The following is a 17,079-nucleotide window of genomic DNA, read 5'->3' on the forward strand; positions in this document are numbered from 1 at the left end:
ATGTCTTGTTGTGAAACTTAATAAGAGGTACAAAATGAAGGTTGTACAGGTCTACGCTCCTACATCTAGTCATGATGACCAGGAAGTCGAAAGCTTTTATGAAGACGTAGAATCGGCGATGAGTAAAGTCAAAACAAAATACACTATACTGATGGGCGACTTCAATGCCAGGGTAGGCAAGAAGCAGGCTGGAGACAAGTCAGTGGGGGAATATGGCATAGGCTCTAGGAATAGCAGAGGAGAATTATTAGTAGAGTTTGCAGAACAGAATAATATGCGGATAATGAATACCTTTTTCCGCAAGCGGGTTAGCCGAAAGTGGACGTGGAGGAGCCCGAATGGTGAGACTAGAAATGAAATCGACTTCATACTCTGCGCGAACCCTGGCATCATTCAAGATGTAGACGTGCTCGGCAAGGTACGCTGCAGTGACCACAGGATGGTAAGAACTCGAATTAGCCTAGATTTGAGGAGGGAACGAAAGAAACTGGTACACAAGAAGCCAATCAATGAGTTAGCGGTAAGAGGGAAACTAGAGGAATTCCGGATCAAACTACAGAGCAGGTATTCGGCTTTAACTCAGGAAGAGGACCTTAGTGTTGAAGCAATGAACGACAACCTCATGAGCATCATTAAGGAGTGCGCAATAGAAGTCGGTGGTAACGCCGTTAGACAGGAAACCAGTAAGCTATCGCAGGAGACGAAAGATCTGATCAAGAAACGCCAATGTATGAAAGCCTCTAATCCTACAGCTAGAATAGAACTAGCAGAACTTTCTAAGTTAATCAACAAGCGTAAGACAGCGGACATCAGGAACTATAATATGGATAGAATTGAACAGGCTCTCAGGAACGGAGGAAGCCTAAAAACAGTGAAGAAGAAACTAGGAATAGGCAAGAATCAGATGTGTGCGTTAAGAGACAAAGCCGGCAATATCGTTACTAATATGGATGAGATAGTTCAAGTGGCTGAGGAGTTCTATAGAGATTTATACAGTACCAGTGGCACCCACGACGATAGTGGAAGAGAGAATAGCCTAGAGGAATTCGAAATCCCACAGGTAACGCCAGAAGAAGTAAAGAAAGCCTTAGGAGCTATGCAAAGGGGGAAGGCAGCTGGTGAGGATCAGGTAACAGCAGATTTGTTGAAGGATGGTGGTCAGATTGTTCTAGAGAAACTGGCCACCCTGTATACGCAATGCCTCATAACCTCGAGCGTACCGGAATCTTGGAAGAACGCTAACATAATCCTAATCCATAAGAAAGGGGACGCCAAAGACTTGAAAAATTATAGACCGATCAGCTTACTGTCCGTTGCCTACAAAGTATTTACTAAGGTAATCGCAAATAGAGTCAGGAACACCTTAGACTTCTGTCAACCAAAGGACCAGGCAGGATTCCGTAAAGGCTACTCAACAATAGACCATATTCACACTATCAATCAAGTGATAGAGAAATGTGCAGAATATAACCAACCCTTATATATAGGTTTCATTGATTACGAGAAAGCGTTTGATTCAGTCGAAACCTCAGCAGTCATGGAGGCATTACGGAATCAGGGTGTAGATGAGCCATATGTAAAAATACTGGAAGATATCTATAGCGGCTCCACAGCCACCGTAGTCCTCCACAAAGAAAGCAACAAAATCCCTATAAAGAAAGGCGTCAGACAGGGAGATACGATATCTCCAATGCTATTCACAGCATGTTTACAGGAGGTATTCAGAGGCCTGGAGTGGGAAGAATTGGGGATAAAAGTTGATGGAGAATACCTTAGCAACTTGCGATTCGCTGATGATATTGCCTTGCTTAGTAACTCAGGAGACCAATTGCAATGCATGCTCACTGACCTGGAGAGGCGCAGCAGAAGGGTGGGTCTGAAAATTAATCTGCAGAAAACTAAAGTACTGTTTAACAGTCTCGGAAGAGAACAGCAGTTTACGATAGGTAGCGAAACACTGGAAGTGGTAAGGGAATACATCTACTTAGGGCAGGTAGTGACCATGGATCCGGATCACGAGACTGAAATAACCAGAAGAATAAGAATGGGTTGGGGTGCGTTTGGCAGGCATTCTCAAATCATGAACAGTAGGTTGCCACTATCCCTCAAAAGGAAAGTGTACAACAGCTGTGTGTTACCAGTACTCACATATGGGGCAGAAACCTGGAGGCTTACGAAAAGGGTTCTGCTGAAATTGAGGACGACGCAACGAGCTATGGAAAGAAGAATGATGGGTGTAACGCTAAGGGGTAAGAAAAGAGCAGATTGGGTGAGGCAACAAACGCGGGTAAACGACATCTTAGTTGAAATCAAGAAAAAGAAATGGGCATGGGCCGGACATGTAATGAGGAGGGAAGATAACCGATGGTCACTAAGAGCTACGGACTGGATTCCAAGGGAAGGGAAGCGTAGCAGGGGGCGGCAGAAAGTTAGGTGGGCAGATGACATTAAGACGTTTGCAGGGACAACATGGCCACAATTAGTACATGACCGGGGTAGTTGGAGAAGTATGGGAGAGGCCTTTGCCCTGCAGTGGGCGTAACTAGGCTGATGATGATGATGATGATGATAAAGTCTCTTCTCTAGGCACTCGCATTCGATGATCAGACTGCATGGAAATGGCTCCATGCAGCTATTCTTTGGCCTTATTTCTTTTCATGGGTTTGTTTAGGCGGTTTTTTTGCAAGGCCCTGACGTGCGTTCCCAGCATGTCTGGGCACAAATGGTTACAGCCGTAGACACAGGTCTTTCATGTGCGTATCTAACAATTCGACAAGTTGCCGTATAGTTTATTTCTCTGTCAGCGCAGGAAGCGAGGACACGTGTAGGTTGGATGCGAAAGAAAACGACATCTTACATTACGAATAACCTAACTTCGCACAGCGATCTAATGGAATAGTCAAGCACCGAGAGCGCCAAAAGATCCCATTTGCAGCTTTGAATTATCCAGAAGACCTGTTTTCTCGACCTGTTTGAATTACTGAAAGGAGCGTTCTGTGCCCTGCAAAACGTAAAAACGTTTCCGACGTCGGCTGCAATAAAGTATATTCAAAGCAAGGCAAGCACTGCCAGTTTATATCAATGCCTAGGGATTCAAGCAAAAAATGAGTGCCTCAATTACGGACTTACTATTCAATAAAGAAACCTCATCTAATACATATGTTAAACATCTTACAAGAAAAAAGAGCACTAGGCTTTCGTCAGTACCTAAGGAACCCCGCAGCCTTCTTTTAATGTGTGAATGTGTAGGAAGTTGCTGTGTCGAACGTTATTTTTTTATCCTTCGCTATCTTTGGAATACATTATTGCCATTCAGCCAACCGGAATATTTCACTTGAGGACACCCATCCACATTAGTGCAAGCGCTTTTGTCCCACGTTCTGATGGCACAGTTAGGAAGACTGACAATGTCGACGGCAAAATTTCTTTTTTTTACTCGGTTAAGGGCTACGCAGTGCATTCAGCGAGTCGGCGTTAGGCGAATGCCATGCAATAAATTTAGGTTCAAGAGCGGGGAACTTTGGACCAGTTGGTCGGACATGTTTAAAGAGGAAAAGAACAGTGACTTCAGATGGGGCGCGACGAAGGAGTGAACAGGACGAGCGGTAATTAGCAATAGAGGTTTATTACCATGATACACATAGCAGCAAAATGTCACATCTGCGTGCAGCCTGCCTGTACATACTTATGAACAAAATAAAAATAAAAAAAACGTGGCAGAAAGCACCCTAGATGACTGTGAAAAGTGCCAAGGGGCAAAAAATCAACTATCATAGGTTAATAAAAACCGGGTTTCTTTATCTAGGAGAGCCACCGAAGGCCCACTTACGCACGCGTCTAGGCCAAGTCTGCGCATGTGTGCCGCTTCCATAATTTCTCGCTCAAGTCTAGAGCCTCCCCGTCCTACAGCGATGGCTTGACTGAATTTGCGGTACCAACCTTTGCCTTCCCTAGTGGGTCGCTCGTCGCTACCGCTCGTCCTGTCCACTCCTTCGTCACGTACCGTCGGAAGTCGCGGTTCTTTTCCTCTTTAAAAAGAAGTTTAGACAAAAAGAAAAACGTTCATTTTTTTTTATATCGCCCTTTATTTCATTCTCAGGGTTTCATGCCAAAACTGTATTTAATATGTGGTTGCCAACATTTGCCAGACCGAACGTGGAATGTAAAAAATAAGGACAGGTTTTGCACAATGCCTATGTGAGTCTTAGCACACCGATTGTGTCAGTGCAATTTACTCTACGCATTGCAGAGTGAGAACAAAATTAAGTTTTTTTTTTTACTTTACTAGAATTTACTATGCAGCGTGGGGGATATTATTCACTATGGGGGCTATAGTCAACTTGATATCTACGGTGTGTTTCCCAGCGTCTATTTCTGTGCGCACATTGCCTAGAAAAAAATTTGGCAGTGACATTTAGGACTGCTTCTTTTTTTTTTTAATGCGAGGATAAATGCCTCAGGGCATACAAGGGTATGTGATGGGGGTGAATAAGGATGATTAAATGAATGAAAAAGATTTGCTGACTTAATGAAGTCCAAGAGGGATCGATAATGCGGTCCCTGCGTCCAAGCAGTGTAATGGCTCAGATTATGCGGCGAGAGTCCCGCTGCTGCGAGGTGCCGGAGCCTCGTCGGTTTCAGTGCAGGGCAAACCCACAGCAGGTGGTGGATGTCGGCTTCAACATTTCGCGACTTGCAGAGTGGACACTCAGGACGAGGATATAGCGGGCGAAAGTGCGGCCACTTCCTAGTCACGGCAGGAGTGAGGGCTACCCCGACCCGGATCCTCCGAAGCGCAACCTCCTCTGCACGGGTAAGACCACGGGGGAGATTTACCGCACACGGAGGTATGAGAGGACGTGTGCGGCGCCGGAGGTGCTCCTTTCTTGTTAAAAGGAGGGTGGCATCATCTAGGTGAAAGAGTTGAGGCTGTTGAGTTGAGGTTGCAGAATCCGCACGGCTTTGGAAGCTTAGAAGGTCGCGTGGGATCCACTCGACAGATATTGGCTGCGGGATGCGTGCCGCCAGAAGATGGATCTGTTGGCATATGTCAGGGCTGCGACTGACGCGTCGCAGAAGCCGCGTCGCCTGGAGGGCATCAGTGCGGATGACGATGCGGGCCGTGGGGACCATGGGAAAGGCGGCTACAGAGCACAACGCTTCTCGGACAGCAAGGAGCTCAGCACAAAAGGAGGAAGGAGGTTCTTGGACTTGAAACCGGGTCGTCTTATTAAGGGCAGGTGCGCATGGGCAATAAATTGCAGTGGTTGTTTCACAGCCCTTAATGCTTGCATCAACGTAAAGGACGATGGAGCCAAGCGGCAGGTGGGCATCTTGAGCTACAATTCGGTCACGAAGCGACGCCGCCGCGTGAGTTGATGTCGGATGATGTATATCAGTTGGCTTGTTATCACTAAGCTGTACAAAACTCCAGGGAGGAAGAACTGGCGATGGTGGTGGTAGAAGCGAGTTCGAGAAAGCGTAAGCCCTGAGAGCACACGGTGCGTGTGAAAGGCTGGTCTTAAGCTTGCGAGCATCACGTCGCTCCTGCTCCAGCTCATCTAGTGTGTTGAGCTGTGCATTTTCTTGGAGAGCCACGATCGGGGTGATGCGGGGAAGGCAAGTGATGACCCTCATTGCCTCGCGATTAACAGCCTCAAGGCGATCCCATTGTGCCCTCGTCAAATGCTGGAATTGGGATTGATAAATAAGGCGTGGTTGCACTACCGCCTTCACCAATTGTCGCGCAACATATGAGCGGGCGCCGCCCATTTTAGGAGCAATGCGCCTAATCAGACCCAACGTCTGAATTGCCTGCTTTTTAGCGCTGGAGAGCCAAGCAGTTCCGGTTCCCGACTCGTGTACCATCAGACCCAGAATTTTTATAGTTGAACATTGTTGAAGAGGGGTTCCGGACAGATGAAGACGAATGGGTGTTCCAGAGAGTTTAAGCCGGCCCCAGCGATTCGCGACTGACATGTAAGCAGATTTGCTGACGGAAAGCCTAAGGCCGACCGAAGAGGCGTAAGTCGCCGTGATATCTAAAGCTGATTGAAGGGCAGCGGCTTGAGTCTGCCGGTCGTGATGAGTGCTCCATACCGTGATGTCATCAGCGTACAACAAGAACTTTATGTCGGGTACATCGTGCAAGCGCCATGCAAGCGGGATAAAAGCAATATTGAATAATGTGGGTGATAATACAGATCCCTGGGGTACGCCACGAAGAGGGACAAATGAGCCGACGGCGTCACCACTGAGGCGAATTGCAAAATGTCGGTCTTCAAGGAAAGATTTCACAAAATTCCGTACTCGAGGGGGAAAATGCAGCATGTCAATTGAAGCCAAGATGGCAGCATGACTGATGTTATCATACGCCTTTTCGACGTCCATAGCGAGGACAGTACGGACACTGTGGCTACGAGTTGACGATAAAACCGAGGATGCCAAGACAGCCAGCCCATCTTCAGTACCTATGGATGGACGGAAGCCAATTTGAGCAGAGTGGTAGAAACCGTGGTGCTCTAGCCACCACGACATTCGTGTGGCTAGCATTTTCTCAGTAAGCTTGCACAACGTTGACGTTAGGAAAATGGGTCGGAAGTTGCCAAGGTCAGTCGGTGGCTTGCTTGGTTTCGGAATCGGGATCACAATAGCTGACTTCCAGCCTGGATGGACAACGCCATCTAGCCATACCTTGTTAATGGTGTCGAGGAGTTGAGGCAGCACAGCGGAACTCAGGTTCTTGTAGGCCTCATAAGTTATAGAGTCTGGACCTGGTGCTGTCTTGCGACTGGTACCATCTATCGCTGCAAGCAACTCAGGCATGGTGAAAGAGCTTGCAATCCCCTCGGAGTCTGCTGTAGATGATAACCTGTCGATATGTGTCGGAATGCCTGCCAAGGGAGCACCATTGGCTGTTTGAGGCAACACGTCGTACTGCGGGAAAAACTTCCGGGCTGCTTCTCTGGCGAAATCATCCGGCGACAAGCCAGCAGCGAAGCAGGCTGTGGCTGCCGCGTCTGGACGGCGGCCACCGTGTTCCATGGCACGGAAGGTTCGCCAGAGAGAAGCATTCGATGTCTTGGATGAAAACCGCTCACACCACGTATGCCAGTGCCTCCGCGAGAGGTCGCGTTCATATCTGCGGGCCTTAGCAGTAAGGAAATTCAGTCTTGTACGTGCTTGTGCAGAAGTGGGGTCTCGGGATGCTGCCAGCTCAGCTTGTCTGCGAGCAGCCCACAAGTTGAGCAGGCCGATATCCGGTGCCGGTCGATCGACGTCTACCCAGCTGATGGTTGTAGCTTCATTGAGCGCGCTTTGTATGCGGTCAACAAGTAGTGGTGACGAGTCCACAGAGGTATCTTGGAGAACGGTGCGAAATTTGTCCCAGTTGACCACAGAACACTTGCGGCGCAATCGGCGGGCCTGCGACGGATGAAGGCCGATGATGATAGGGTGGTGGTCACTACTCCAGCAGTCGGGCTCCAGGTGCCAAGTGGGAGTGCCGGGACCCGACCACCACGTAAGATCCGGTGCGTATGTTGTACGTCGAGCTTGAGGCACAGCTCGCGTTGCTGAATCGGGATGGTTGAGTAGAGCAAACAATGCATCCGCGAAGGCGTCCCGCACACGCCTACCTCGAGGGCTAGAAGTAGGGTACCCCCAATCTGGGTGAGGGGCGTTGAAATCACCACCAACTAAAATAGGACACGCTGGGTATTGGCGACGGACATTCATCAACCAGCCCAGATTAATTCTTGAAGAAGAGCCACCGGCTGGTCTTATGTAGTATGACACTACCACAACAGTTGCCTTGGGTAACTTCACAGCTACTGCCACTACCTCCTGATATGAATTACACCAGTTTTCAAGAGAAAGGCAGACCTGAGGATAGCGCGTATCCACATACACTGCCGCCTTTCCTGGAGGGGCAACTGTGTGCACGCGATGGTCACTCATCGAAGGAGACACGTATCCACTGAAGCCCGGAATGGCAGGCAAGGCGTTGGTCTCCTGTAGTAACAGGGCCCACACCTGCAGCTTGTTCATACGTAGACGGGATTTAAGCTCCCCCACTTTCGTGGAGAGCCCTCTACAGTTGCATTGAAGCACGCCACAAACACCTGTGCCCGCCATTTTGATTACGAGTCCAGACGTTGCAAAATCACAGATGTCAGGTTGGATAACTGGCTGACCATGAACCGCAAAAGGGATGTTGTAGAGTTATCCGGCAACGGAGCTGAAGGTCTGGTAGACTCTGCGACCGATACAGCGGGGCGTGACAGAGACGATGATGCAGCGGAATCGATACTTGTAGTGGTGTGAGATTCCACTGCACGTCGCCGACGCGCAAGTAGTTCACGGTGTTGTCGGAGCTTGGATACCTCCGCTAAAAGGCGGGCAATTTGATTCTCAACTGCTGCCATATCATCACGCGGATGTTCCGGCCCGCTCTGCTTCTGTATAACCAGCGGGCGACGGCGGTCTTTGCGAACTTTGTCACTGTAAGTCTGTTGGGAATGGGGTGCAGGCGGGTCGGGCTCGGAAAGCTCTGGCCAGTCGTCGTCATCCCACTGGAGCGCCGCAAATCTGTTAGATGTCAGCACTGGTTGTGTTGCAGCATGCTGAGGCCATTGCTTAGGAATCTCGCGACGAACCTTCTGAGTGGCCTTTTGCTTTGTGGGACAAGTTGGAGAAGTGATCTCGTGGTCGTCGGTTTTGCAGAGTCCACATCGATAAGACACTGCGCCAGCTAATACAGCTTCATCTGGCGCTGTAAATGGACAGGATCGGCGCATGTGGCCCGGTCGGAAACATTTGTAACAATAGACGACACTGGGTTTATATGGCCGATGTCGTAGAATGCAGCCATAGTAGTACAGGCGGGCTGGGGGAGTTGGTGGGCCCTGCAAGGTGACGATGCAAGAGCGCCCCTTTCCCATGTAACGCGCTTGAATGACACGGTGAGTAGGACAATAGAGCTCACGCTGGAGAGCAGTCTGGTCCTCGCCAACGTCAACATTGTAAACGACACAGCGCTGTAGATCCGAGCCCTCTACCAGGTACACCTGGACCGGCACGGTGACCTCGCTCGTTATCGAGAGACGTTGAAGCGTTTGCAAACGCTCGACAGCAGCCCATGTCGGGAGCCACACAGGGATGGTATTTGACTTCTTCCAGGCCGTGAAGCCGCGGAAGCCTGTGGTGCCAAGACAAGCGTCTAGGTTCGCCTGAATAATCCTGTTCGGAATCTCCGTGAGGCTTGTGGGGGCCAGAGCTTTAATGGTTGCTTTATAGCAAACTGAGCCCGGTGTCGACACAACTGGGTGGTCAGTCGTTAGACAGGAACGCTTGCCTTGGGAGCCGCTGTTCCCCGAACACGAATCTGGTGCAGATTGCTCCGAAGGACGCTTCTGAGAACCACGGGGGGCCGACGGCACAGATGGTAGCCCAGAAGACAAGCCCATAGGAGTACTCGTTTCATCATGCACAACAACTGGAGTCCCATTCCCGATCGGTGTCTGGGAAGCCATCGCCGGGCTCCGCCCTGAGGGCAGGTCACTCACGGTCTGATGTGCATTTTGGGAAGGCGATGGGTGGGCTGTAGCCGAAGGACTTGGAGCAGGAACCAGGAGCTGGGATCCAGGCTCAGGTGTCAATTGTGCGGCCGGTAACGCCGTCGTGACGAGCGGCGCCGGCGAATCTACCGCCGCCAGCGCGTCACCGGAGGCACTAGGCCTAGTCCCAGTGTACAACTCAGCTGCAGGGCCGATGGAGTGACATTCGCTGAATGTCAAAAAACCGGACTGCGCATGAGCATCCGGGGCGTCCTCAGATGTCTTGGGGTCCAATCTCTTGATGTATGGAACGTATTTACGCGGAAGGCGAGATTTTTCACAGGAGCGGTGAGCAGCCACCTTAGCAGGGAAACTTCGTCGTCGTCACCCGTCCTAGGACTGCTTACATGTGGGAATGCGAAAACATTTTATTCCCTTTGGTAAAATAGGCCTCACCTTTAGTCAGCGGTGTGGCGGCAGCATGACGTGTGCAATGACGCACTCACTAGGCACACATTTAGTAAGCCCGCACCTTGATTTGACAAATATAACCGCGCTAACACATGCAACAACAAAGGAACAAGGAGGAGAGACAAGCGCTGCCAAATCAAGTGTGCGCCAACTCGCTCGCAAAGGAGTTTTAACGAAGTACCTTTCTCGTTGAGTGGGCCCATCCTTCTGCGTTCTTCCCTCTTCTCCAACAGCGCTTGTGTCTCGTCCTTGTTCCTTTGTGGTTGCATGCGTTAGCGCTGTTATATTTGTCAAATCGAGTATGTGCCAATTCGTCCAGAAAGAAGTTTTAATAAGCCACTACCGTGGAGCCGCCGCAGCGTCGGGGAAAGCGTTCTCCTCTCACACCCCGGGGGCCCGGGTTCCATGCCCACCCAGATCGAAACGTGCCAAATTTTCTTTCCAGATGCATTAATTTCCCTTATTTACTGGGATCTTCACGAGAAATTTGACGTCAATTCGAGCATTTTGACGTATTTTTGTGCCATCCGCTATTTTAGGTGCCATCGCTCGGCCACACTGCCGCCGCCGCCGATGACGACGACGCAGGATTTTTGCGTAATGAAGCATATAATGCTGGGGCATTAAATGTCGAAACTGAATGCCGTGCGGCGGCATGTCTAAATTTTCACCATTGGATGACATTCGTGCCATCATTTCAACGTAAACACTGCACATTTGCAATGTAGTTGCAACGAGGGCAGATTGAAATTACGCCGAATATGCGTTCTAGCATGCTGGCACAAGCAAACATTTTTAAAATAATCCCTGTTCGCTGAACAAGATATCAGCCTTATGCTTTAATGGCTCCGAATAATGACAGTACGGCCACTGAAAACGTCGGCTATGTTAATAACGTAACCGGAACAAAAGAAAAAAAGTTAGAAAACACAAAATAACAGGGCACTATAGAAAAGTTTTCATCGACTACGATAGAATTTTTGAAAGCTACGATGAAAACCCTCCTTACATCCCTTGTACCCACGAACTTTACCAGAAAGGGCAGAGCTCTCCCCTGCCCAACTCCCCCGGCTTCGGCGACGCTTAAGACCCTGCCCCCCAACTGCGATGATGAAACAAAGTAAAACGATCATCAAAAATTTTATTATATGACACTCAGGACTCTAGCATGTATGTGTGGCTCAATATGCAAGCCAAAACCCTTCTGCACTCCTACTGAAAGATGAGAAGTGCGCTGAAATTCAGCTAGCCGGAACAAGTTATAATACATGCTAAGAAAACTAGGTATATATACTGCTCTTCAGAAAAATTTATTCACACCACTGTGCGTTAAAAGGTTTCGTGGAGCTAGGAGCGCTAAGCTCCTTTCGTTAAGAAACGATGACTTCTGCTTTAATTGACGCATACAGGAAAAGAAGATAGGCCACCTCGCTTTGAGTTTCCTTGGGGAAGTATTCGACGTCAGAGACCAAAACGCATATGTTCGTCATGACTATGCCATTTCAAGCGGCCTTCTACACGTAAAAGCAGGCGCATTTGAGCGACTACTGCAACCAGAAAAGTAAATCAATTAGACGCAATTAAATACAAAGCCTACCTGCTAAGGGATAATTTTTACTTACCGAAGCTGATAGGAGGGGGGATTCAGAATTTGTGAAAATATTGCTCGAAACGCAATACGGTGGCAATTTATGACTACTACGCTGTATAATTCACAAAATTCTGTACATTTCTAGGACGCAAGGAGTTCACAGCGCTTAGACGTAAAGGAGTATCGATGAAAACTATCAGTCACGTGAAAGAATTCCCGCAACCGTCGAAATACATAAACGTTTTATCTGAGACTGGACTCCTGTTAAAAAGAAAGAAAAACCAAAGGAGATCATGCAGATAATTGTTTTTTACCATAAAGTATTCGTAGCAGTGCTGGTCAGAAAAAAAACCAACATGGCACTCGCCTTGTTCCTTTCCGTCCTTCCTTGTTTGCATACTCTGCATACTCTGCATTAATTGGAATGACTGACAGTGCAGCTCTGCATACTCTGCATTAATTGGAATCACTGACAGTGCAGCTTGCGAGGTCTGTGGCACCGAAGAAAACATCGACCACCTGCTGTGCCACTGTCCAAGATATGCCTCAGAGAGACAAGAACTTGCCAAAGCTTTCCAAAAACTGGACAATCGGCCGCTTTCTGTGCAGGTGCTGCTAGAACACCGCCCCCATCGCCCGTCGGCCCATAAAGCGGTGAAGGCGCTTTTGTGTTTCTTAAGGACGACGGGTTTGTGCGACCATCTGTGACTATTAACGCGATTTCTGTAATACCACACGCGTCAGCGAACTCGCCGCAATTTCCTTCTTTCCTTCCCTCCTCTCTCTCCCTGTGATCTTTGTTTTCCCCTTTCCCATTCCCCCGGTGTAGGGTAGCCAACCGGACGTTATTCTGGTTAACCTCCCTGCCTTCTACTTTTCTCTTTCCTCCTTTCCTTGTTTGCGCCAAGAAATCATATTTATCGTCTACTCAGCAATATTAACCGACTAGCGCAGCAACATTCACTTCTGTTGAAGTTCGGCATAACTAAATTAGTGGTTCGCGGTAACCGTTCTTGTACTTTTTTTTAATTTTTCGCATTGGATTGGTGAAAAAACAAGAAAATATACATTCATTGTTCCTGATATTCAAAAATTTCGCCTATCCTTGTTTTATGTACTGCATTTTGCTAGAGGACATCCTTTACGCCCTTCGGGACCACACTGTGTAGAACATCAGGGAATATCGCACGAATTATTTCCTGAACAATTGTGTGCAAAGTGATGATGGTGATAAGACTATTAGCAATTGGAGGTGTTTTCATCTCTGAGCAATCTTCAAAGTAAAACATCCAGCCGGAAGTAACTAGCAGACAGGCACGCACACCGAAAAAGCCGGTTCGAAAATTGCATGTCGATTTGAAAGACATAATGTGTCGACAATGTTTTGTGCATTTTACAACCCCTCACCTCTGCATTCGCGTAATACGTATTGAGAAAGGAAACGCTATGCTTCCGACCTTTTCTAGAAAAATATCTTTCCATTCCGCGTTTATGAATGCACAAATAAAAAGAAAATATGGCAGTGGTGTTGAAAATGAAAAAAGAAAGAAAAGGTGCTGCAAGATAAGTCAGCAATTGATTGGAAAAGATAGCTGCGAGTTCCTAATATATAGTCTAGGGGTATTTTACAGTTAGCAATTAGAATTCAGAACGCACGACGGCGCGTATTAACCTCAATTAAAAAACTGAGGTTTGTCAGCAAAACAATTCAGGAAGGCGTCTTACCTACATTGCGCTGCTCTTTGAAGTTGCTTTCTCATACAGACTGTATGTCCGGCGCTTCGTCACTGGCTAGTAATTGGGTCCAAGAATATTAACATCTTTCAGTTTGTACAGTAATGCTTACATACGGGGGGCTGTTTGTACAGCACTGCACTTTTACACACGTTTGCTGACATAAGATGGGACACGAGCGAATGAAATATCCTGCCGCATTTTTTTCGAAACGAAGGCGCCATTGTATAGCAGGTAATAGCATTCACGGACCGGGCTTAACATAATATGCACTGCGTGCATACAAAAATAAGGGAGAGCACGTCCGTGCTTTCTTACCGTTGGGCCTTAGGGGAAAACCAAACGACAGCAGCCCGACGAACAATGTTATCCTTTTAAGACCATTCATTTTCGTTTTCGTATCTGAAAATGAAAATAAAGGCATTGTTAGTGCACTGGTACAGGCATTCGAAAGAAGTGGGCAAGTGGAGAACGAAATAACGGAACAAGCGGAGACTCTGTAGCCCTCGACGAGAAAATGAAGACAGAGTTGAATGGGAAAAAAAACGACGTGACCAGTCCACACAACCGCGGTTGCCGCCTCGGGTTCTAACTTGTGCCACTTCCGCGCATTCCTCCAAGTAAACGCTATATTTGGGTGTGAAAGAGAGGCAGACACACGCTAGAGTAACAACACACAAAAGCGATGTGTACGTGTAGATCAAGTGTCTCCCATTGCGTCGGAAATGAATTTCTATCAAACGCCGACAACATGCCCAGGACGGTTTCCTTGGAGTAATGTACTATCGAGCAAGAAAGTATACTGTATATTCGTATTTGGTATCTGGGTCGCACACACGCACATACACACAAACACAGAGAGGAGAGCACACACGCGAGAAGTGTCGTCCTAAAAAACCGCGTGAAACATCCAAGAGCTCTGGGTTACCAACTATAGTCCGAAGCAATATGCCTTGTTATGTAAACAGCGTGTTAAAATGCAAATGCGCTTCATGCAACACGTCGCGATCGCATCATGCCTCCGTTTCCCTGTATCGCTTTTCGGTCTGTATCTTCTTTCACAGGAGTTTCTGTGTCACTGAAAACGTAGGTCGCGGGTTTCAATCACCTATCGTTGCCACGAAAATTTGATGATGGCACAGCGAAAACGCTCTCGGTGCTTAAATTTGTCTGCACCATCAAGGACGAAAAGTTAGAATATAAAAAAATAAAAGCATATTCAAAGAATTCGTCACAAGTACAGCTAATATACAGTCTTTGTCATGTAATGTGCGGACTACGTTGCCTGAGACGCCCGCGCTGCCATGCTTGAGGTCACAGGCCGGAAATTGCTATTGATAGTGCTACTGCGGTATGCCACAAGTCCCGAAATCTTGAGTGCAATGAATTCCCGTATTCACCACGCAAGCGTATGGAGTGTCGGGACTGCCACTAGATCCGCACCACACAATCGAGCGGCATACGTTGCGACGACACCGACTAGACCACGCAGTTTGGACAAAGGATGTACGTACGCAGGCAGTCGAAATCAATGCAATAATGCAAAGCACTGCACAACACCGCTTGAGAATCTACGCGCTACTTTAAAGCGGTATAACCTCATAGCTTGAGTAGTGAGAGTTTATATTTCTGGAACGCCATAATGATGTTATATTGGAGTTGTATGTTGATAGACACACTATTCGTTTCCGTGCTCAATAAGGCAATTCGCATATGGCAGTGATCATTCTGTGCTGTACATTTCTGTCTTCAAACTGTTGCAATTAATTTTTTTCTGTCAATTATGGTACGAGTCTTTTATCAAATGAACCTTCATATAAGAACGAATGCGTTCGCGTTGAATACCTACGATATGTATTGGGAAAGAAGTGCCTTATAATGGTCTTGTTATGTGCGCGTGCAGTTCTATTTGCCTCTCTTCAGGCGGTGAAGATCTATAGGTAAGCAAGACTGCCTACACTTGAGGTCTATTAGCGAATAGTTAGCGTCTAGATCCTGAAGCTCAAGTTCTCCTGAAATATGGCGAAAATATTTTTGCATCAACCATATGCAAATAATTTTGTAGTATTCACTAGATCACTCCGATGCAGAACAGAATGCCTCAAACCAGACAGGATTATAGCGCCGAGTGCAGGCCAAAGCTAGTGGTTGGTCTACATATATAGTTTTAATACATGGTCGTTATAGATCTCTATGATCCTGATAGATAGAGAATACTATATTAAAGGATAAAGGCCCACTTCCTTCACACAAGCGAGAACATCCACCCTAGTGCTCTAACGAGTTGAATTGCACCAACACCGAAAGCACGCAGGCTCAGTGCTTGACATGGATTGAAGATATTAAACCTGCAGTTGCCAGGACAAAAAAGAAAGATGGACTCTCTGTATGTTACGTCGGCACCACCATGGGCACCTAAGTAGTCTCGTTGGCTTAGTATTTACTTCTTCTGGGAATTATGATTGTGCGAGACTTCTCCTGAGATGTCATCCGTAAAGATGATTTCGAAACCACGTCTGCCTAGACATTCTGCATCGCGATCGAGAATAGGCGTGACCGTCAGTGAAAAAGAGGCCGAGAACGTATTTTTACCTCCGATCACGTCAAACGAATTGTTCTCTTCTCATTCATGCTTTTACCTCTGCGCATGCGCTAACTCTAGAGAGTTACTAGGACTGTATATACTAGGACTCCCGGCTGCCTGATGAACACGCTTCTAGCAAAAATTTACCGCTTCCCTTTTGCTCTATCGCCTAATAGAGGCACAGGTGGTGTTTTCGCTAGCGCGAATCCTTTTAGGCACGGTGTCGCAATACTGAAGGCAATGCGTGGCTGGTAGACATGACTGGCATTAAAAGGAAACGCGGTTGCGCTTGTTTAGCGAAACGTCCAACTTGCCAAATGATTCGCGAAGCTATGTCTGACGCCTGATCAGCTCTCTATCCCACGTTGTCATATCAATACTGACGCTGTCATTGAGGCTTACGGTTTGCTGCTTACATCAATGTTAATGATCAAAGGCTGAACTGAACCCTCCATTTTTTTACTCAAAGAGCATGGGCGAAGAAAAGTGCTAAGCGTTAGTGGTTGTGTACGAGCCCAAGAGGAGCATATGGCGTAAGAGGTCCCTAAAAGGTTAGGCTTTCTTCCCACGTCCTCTTTAGGTGCAATGTCTTTCACTGCAAATATATGGAAGAATGTCATTTCCGAAGCATTAGGAGCTATATTATAAAGGTGGCTGAAGATAAGTAAGCTGTGGTTTGCTAACATGTCTACATTGCTGATCACGCCCCCCCCCCCCCCCCATCCTTCCGTACTAATCTCCATCATTTCGTTTTTGATATCCCACCCTGGGATTGGTATTTCGCTAGAATAGCAGCTTGGTGTTGTTGGTTTTCCATCCCGGTGTTAAGAGCGCAAAACGTAGAAGGGACACGAGACCAGAAGACGAGACCACAGACACTGTTAATGTTGAGTTAATGCTGTGCTCCCTGCACCGGAAAAACTGAAAAAGCTTGTGCCGGCGCGTCAATGCTAAAGAACCTATAAAGCAGCAATGGTGCACGATATATCACAAGAGCCGCTTTGAGGACTGCGCACAAGCCGTGGTGTGTTCTATACCTTTGAAATGTGGAAAAAGTACGTAGGGCGAACTGGAATGTGCTCAAACGAAAGACGAAAAGAATATAAACTTAACGTTGAGGAGGCGAAAAAAAAAGGAATCTA

At 47.5% G+C, this 17,079-nt stretch overlaps 1 protein-coding gene across 2 annotated transcripts in view; it reads right to left on the minus strand.

Moving 5' to 3' along the window:
* The window catches only part of LOC126528280 (glycine receptor subunit alpha-2-like), a 154,291-nt gene that overhangs the window by 109,063 nt on the left and 28,149 nt on the right, over nucleotides 1-17,079 (minus strand). The window contains exon 2 of one of the 2 annotated variants that reach the window (XM_055069240.2): nucleotides 13,672-13,755. The gene's annotated coding sequence lies outside the window, so the exon portion shown is untranslated. Of the gene's footprint in view, nucleotides 1-13,671; nucleotides 13,877-17,079 lie in introns of those variants that run through there. The other variant, XM_055069241.2, reaches the window with a different exon arrangement.

Source organism: Dermacentor andersoni, chromosome 9 (genome assembly GCF_023375885.2).
Source record: "Dermacentor andersoni chromosome 9, qqDerAnde1_hic_scaffold, whole genome shotgun sequence".
Lineage (NCBI taxonomy): Eukaryota > Metazoa > Arthropoda > Arachnida > Ixodida > Ixodidae > Dermacentor > Dermacentor andersoni.